Source organism: Elephantulus edwardii, unplaced genomic scaffold, assembly GCF_000299155.1.
Source record: "Elephantulus edwardii isolate Elephantulus edwardi_28Jun2011 unplaced genomic scaffold, EleEdw1.0 scaffold00088, whole genome shotgun sequence".
In the NCBI taxonomy this organism is placed as follows: Eukaryota; Metazoa; Chordata; class Mammalia; order Macroscelidea; family Macroscelididae; genus Elephantulus; species Elephantulus edwardii.
Window position 1 is genome coordinate 3,272,825 of NW_006399838.1, and position 5,780 is coordinate 3,278,604.

The 5,780-nt window shown below is 43.1% G+C and overlaps 1 protein-coding gene and 1 pseudogene across 6 annotated transcripts in view; both read right to left on the reverse strand.

The window, feature by feature from the left end:
- Positions 1–5,780, reverse strand: part of NLGN1 (neuroligin 1) — a 1,195,112-nt gene that overhangs the window by 444,133 nt on the left and 745,199 nt on the right. The window lies entirely within an intron of this gene.
- Positions 4,804–5,142, reverse strand: LOC102852516 (annotated as a pseudogene).

A 5,780-nucleotide genomic window follows, 5' to 3' on the forward strand; every position in this document is an offset into this window, starting at 1 on the left:
CAGTACAAATAATTATATATGTAATATATAATTCACTACTGTAATTTTATATATGCAAGCAAGATTCTTCTGAAAATTATCCAAAAACAATTGAAACAGCACATAAACAGAGAACTGCCAGATGTACAGATTTAGAAAAGGCAGGGCCTCCACAAGGAAATTACTGATAACTTGATCATAAAATTAGCAAAAGACATGAAAAGACTCTTCAGAAAGAGTTAAATAGGGTACTCTGGCAGCATAGTCCCCATCCAGTCTCTACTGCTAACCTCAAAGCAATGCTTCTTGGGCTGTTCGAATCTACCATCAGTTATAAGAAAGGGAGATGGGCAGCCTCCCCCGTATTCAAGTTTACCTCTCTGAACCTCTGTGGAGGGCCATTGTGAGCTGACTGAGCCACAGAAAACTTTGAGTCTGAAATTATGTTGTTGTTGTTATGTGTGGTCAAGTTGCTTGTGACTCATAGTGACCCTATGTAAAACAGTCCTAAACCCTGCTCTGCCCTGTGACAACCTCACAGTCTCTGACACACCCATTCCCATTACCCCAGTCACTGAGTCAATCCATCTCATCCCTCAAGAGTCTTCCTCCTGTGCTGTCCCTCCACCCTCCCAAGCATGATGTCCCTCTCCAAGGACAGGCCGGTCCCTCCTTACAATATGACCAAAATATGTCAGACAAAGCCTCAGAATCCTTGCCTCCAGGGAGCAGCCTGGTTTCAGGCTCTCCAGGATGATCCTGGCAGAGGTGAAAAATTAAATTAATAGAGTTATTAGAGAAGTTGTTAAGGAACTTTAGAGTGAAAAAATAGCAGTTGTGAGAATGTCAATGAAGAAATCCTGGCAATATCACAAGTGTTGTTGTTGTTAGGGGCCGTTGATTCAACCAGGACTAAGGTCAACCCTATAGACAGATTACGGATCTTGCCTTATCCTCCATCGTTCCCATCAACCTTTTGATTACGGTCACTATGTCCATCTTGTTGACTGTCATCGTCTCTTTTACTGGCTTTTTACCTTTACTGTATACCTTCTGTCTCTAAAAACATGATGCCTTTTCTCCAGGACTGACTGCCCACGATAAATGCTCAAAGCACCCCCACCATACAAATATTTCTGTTCAAATCAGCACGACAAAGACCGATGTTGTTGTTGTTGTTGTTATGTGCCGTCGAGTTGTTTGCAACTCATAGCGACCCTATGTACAACAGCCCTAAACCGTGCTCTATCCTGTGCCAATCGCATTGCCTCTGACACACCCATCCCGATTACCCCAGTCACTGAATCAATCCACCTCATAGAGGGCCTTCCCCTCCTGTGCTGTCCCTCTATTCTACCCAGCATGATGTCCCTCTCTAAAGACCTGTCTCTCCTTACAACATGTCCAAAGTATGTCAGACGAAGCCCCAGAATCCTTGCCTCCAAGGAGTAGCCTGGTTTAACCCTCTCTAGAATGGATCTGTTTGTTTTCTTGGCAGTCCTAATATATTACAGAGAGAATGCCAAGGATGTCTCCTCAGAGTTACCTCACTGCCGCTCAGGGCAGAGGCTGAGAGTGAGCACAGTCCAGGCGCTAGAAGGGGCCCATTGTCCTGACTGCTGAGTGCCCGCAGGCTCTGTCTGTCGCTGGCCTCACCCAGGAGTCAGCAGCTAAGCAGCATGCTTGAGGGCCTGAGAGCGCTTCTCTTACCTACTGTGCTCACAATGGCTCTGTTTCAGTGAGTCTATCAACTGCCCGCCCCCCTGCTGTTCTCCATCCTCCACACAAGTCCAGCCCAGTAAGTCTGAATGTCAGGGAGGCTGATGTCCCAGGATCTTGCTGTCCATGACCTTGTCCTTCCCTGGGATGGTAAGTGTGACTTGTAGGCAAAGCTGATGACATGGCTCCACAAATGGGAGGCTTTTCCTTTTCCTTTGTTTGTTTGTTTATTTGTTTCAGACTTATGTCTCCAAATCATCGATTAGAGAAATGGGGGCCTGACCAACATTTATGTTCATCTTTGATTTAATCTAAACGCCCTCTCATAGGCTCTCCATTGACCTTCCAAAAGACATTCTTATTTATTAATCTCTTTTCAATATTTGGGTTTACTGAGGTCAGCTCTCAAGATTGCAATGTACTACAGGAAGATACCATTTATTTTTATATATCACTCTATTCCTCTCATAAAGGCTCATTATATCTGGCAAGACATGACAGATTGAGTAAGCAAATGCAGTATATACGAGTGTCTAGGTGAATTAGTGGAAAATTCTTAAATTTATATTTTTACACTATTTTACATAATGTAAAAATGCTTATAAGGCTTGTGCTTCCTCAATTTAACATTCAATTATCTTTATGTCAGTTGTTTGATTACACACTATGGCTTCTAATACTGGCTCCTTCTAGAACAACTTTTCTACCTCACAATAGCATTTGATTGCGAATAGCTTTTTAAGGTGAAACAAAAGACGACAAAACAAACTTTCTTGACATCTCCAGATTAGTGACAAGCCATCCACGTTTTTGATAAAAGAAAACATGTTATCACCTAAAAAGGAAATATGCTGGAGCAGACTGGAAAGTCAGAGCTCTGCGCATTTATGTGGTGCGGATACGGACAATGACAGGAGAGATCTTAGACAAGAACCAGATGACTGTATCATGACATACAAAGGTAAGTAGCTAACCTGTGATAGAAATAATGTTTATATTGATTATCAACCAATGCTATCCAAAGTATCGTTACCTGTTGTTACTAATACTTCAAGATGCATACTTTTAAATTGTGACCAAATAAAAGGAGATGAAATAATTCTAAGGTATGGATTTGTTGCTGTTGTCAAGTGCCATAGAGTTGACTATGAATCATTGAGACTCTGTATAAACAACAGGTCTACGACTCTCACAGCCCTATTTCATCTTCACAATCTCTGAGAAGACTGGTCAACAGACATTTACACTGACAACCACTGCCCCCTCAAAGTGTGTGTGCATGCGTACATACACACACACTGTAGACCGATGTAAGAGAAAATGACTTTTCGTATTATCAGCACTGGTAACATGTATACATCCAAAAAACAGTCTTGTTTTCTCCTAAGCGGTTTAGTCTTAGCATTTGCTTTAATGCAGCAAATGCACATTCGCTTCAGGGAAATACGGATATTGTGCTCAAAAGTGGTTCTTAGAAAGCCAGACACTGAATAAAGGATCCTGAAGGAAAATTATTCCAATCTATGAAATTGTACACTCTTCTGTGGAACACTTAGTATCTTTAAAATAGTGCTTGATGTTCTGGGAAAAACAAAACCAAAACTCCCCTCCCCCCAAATATGCTTGGGAAACATATTTTTGATAACATTAATAGGGATTTTTTTTAAACTAGGCAATCTTTTAAAAAACAAACCAAAACCAGTAGAAACCCTAAGCCTGTCCCTTTCCACTTCTCTCCTGGCGCTGACATCATCTGTCCCCCGCGTTGCGCCTGCGCTGCTCTCCCCCATGGATACCCATTCCTGCGTGTTTTAGAGCTTTGTTCTGGTCTGGTCCTCTTGGTGATGCCTCTTCTATCCTGACTGAGCACCTGAGCATTCTTTCAGCTCCAGCCCTCCTCCTGCCTTGGCCCCACCTCACTTCCCACCCTCTACCAGGTTTTCTGCTTCTTAAATTTCAGAATTATTTGGTGTTAACAAGCATCACTCTGCTTACTGCTAACTTTCCTTACAGCCTTTGTCTTGGGATATGCTTTTCATCTTTAACTAATCGACAAGCAAGACAGAGAAGTCATCACATAAACATAGTACAAGTACAGACTTGTTTATTCAAAGAACACCAACGAGCAACTCAGAAACACAGTTTGGGACCGGCTGGCAGAAAATATAAACTGAGGAACGCCAGTCTCTTCTTCAGCTGTACCCTGCATTTTCCTCCTGACTCAACCCCATCCCACTCAGAGCAGCGATGTGACTTCATACCTTGACAACTAGCAGGACATCTCCTCAATCTTCTGATTTATGTGATTTCCTATCTCACCTCATGTCCATTCTCACCATGACTCCAATGTAACTCAAGCACCATGCTTATTTTGCAGGAAACCTGACATAAAATACACGCATATAATGGGAAATTCCGAAAGCTCACATCCAAGATCATTCTAGGTGTCTGGAATCTGGTCATTTTCATATAGTCATTCCATGAGATGTAGGATCTTGTTTTGTCTCTCTCTATATAGAGGCATAGAAAAAAGAATGATAATTCAATGCTAATATTTCGGCTACTACCAGATGACACTTATACAAAGTAGAAAAAAATCAGCATTTTCTGAGCAGATATACTATGTCTTCTCTGAATAGAGCAAATAGGGACAGATATTCCACTTGGCGGGGCCATTAAACAAAGTGCACCTTTTTCTCCAACCGAAAAAAAGTTCAGGCTGTTCAACAGCTGGCATCCTCTCCATCTGGTGCCCAACTCAATTCTCTGGACCTCCAGGCGAGATACAAGCAGTTCAGTTCCCTCAGGACCTCGTTCTCTTTCATACCATCGCCATGTCTCATATGGCCCTCTCCCTTTCCACAGATGTGTTTTGATCACTTTAATATAAACAGATTTTTGGTTTGGTTTTTTTTTGGTTGTTTTTTTTTATGGCTCTTTTCAGTTTATTGCACGAAAGTGTTACACTAGTCCAAGTTAAAAGTGGACCCCAAATGGTTACATTACACAAGCTGTGAAGTTTTAAACTTGGGACAAGGGACAGAAGGGAAATTTTCTACTCAATGCAAGGGAATCCTCACGTAAGTTTCAGTGAGCCACAAGCCCTTAAAACCCATGAACCTTCAGCTGGTCGTCCTCAGCCAGTCCAGTCTCTACACGGAACTGGCACATGTTCTTGCGCTGGTCACCCTGTAGCTGAATTACTTCTCCATATTCTGGACGCTCAAGCACAGGACCATTGCAGGCAAACTTCTTAAACGCCTTCACTAGATTCTTTTTATCGTGATCATCAGCGATCCCTTGGACAGTTGTAAGGGTCTTCCTGCCGTTTCTCTGTTGAATTCTTATATGGATATAATCCTCAGTCCCAGCAGGAAGCAGGTCATCACCCTTACTTGCATCAGCAAAGGGGTCGAAGGAGTGGAGGTTCTGGATAGCGGACATACGATACGATTCCTTTTCCTCGGTGGAAACGGCCTGCGGAAGGCAGTGGCAGGAGAAGGCGGGCAGGGGGGACGGAGCGTTGGGAAGAGAGGAGGCTCGAGGGGGAGGCAGCTGAGTCCTCGGCGGCGGCTCAGTGATTGGGGCCGGGTTTTTTTTTTAAGTGCCTGATGGTTGAGTGCTCTTAACTGACTTCACTGCACACCTCGTCTCCTTCAAGCTTCAGTCAGCTGACCAGCGACCATTCATTCACTCCCCAGCCTGCAACAGCACTAGGTGCCCACGTCCGCCGGCCTTTAGCCATCACCAGAACAGCTTAACCCCTGTACGGCAAATTAACTCTATGCTTGACTTACTTGATGGCTCTGCAAAACTGGCCATTTCTGAGTGATTCCATACTTCCTAAGACATTAGTTTTGATGGCAATAGTAAATTTTCAATCTTCTATCACTAATAATAATAATAATGATAATATCAGGATTGGTGGAAGATCTATCAACAATCTGTGTTATGCAGATAACACAAGCCTGCTTGCTGAAACTGAGAAGAACCTGAAGCGCCTGCTGCAGAGTGTCAAGGACTGCAGCCTACAATATGGATTGAGGCTCAATGTCAAGAAGACAAAGATTCTCACCACTGGA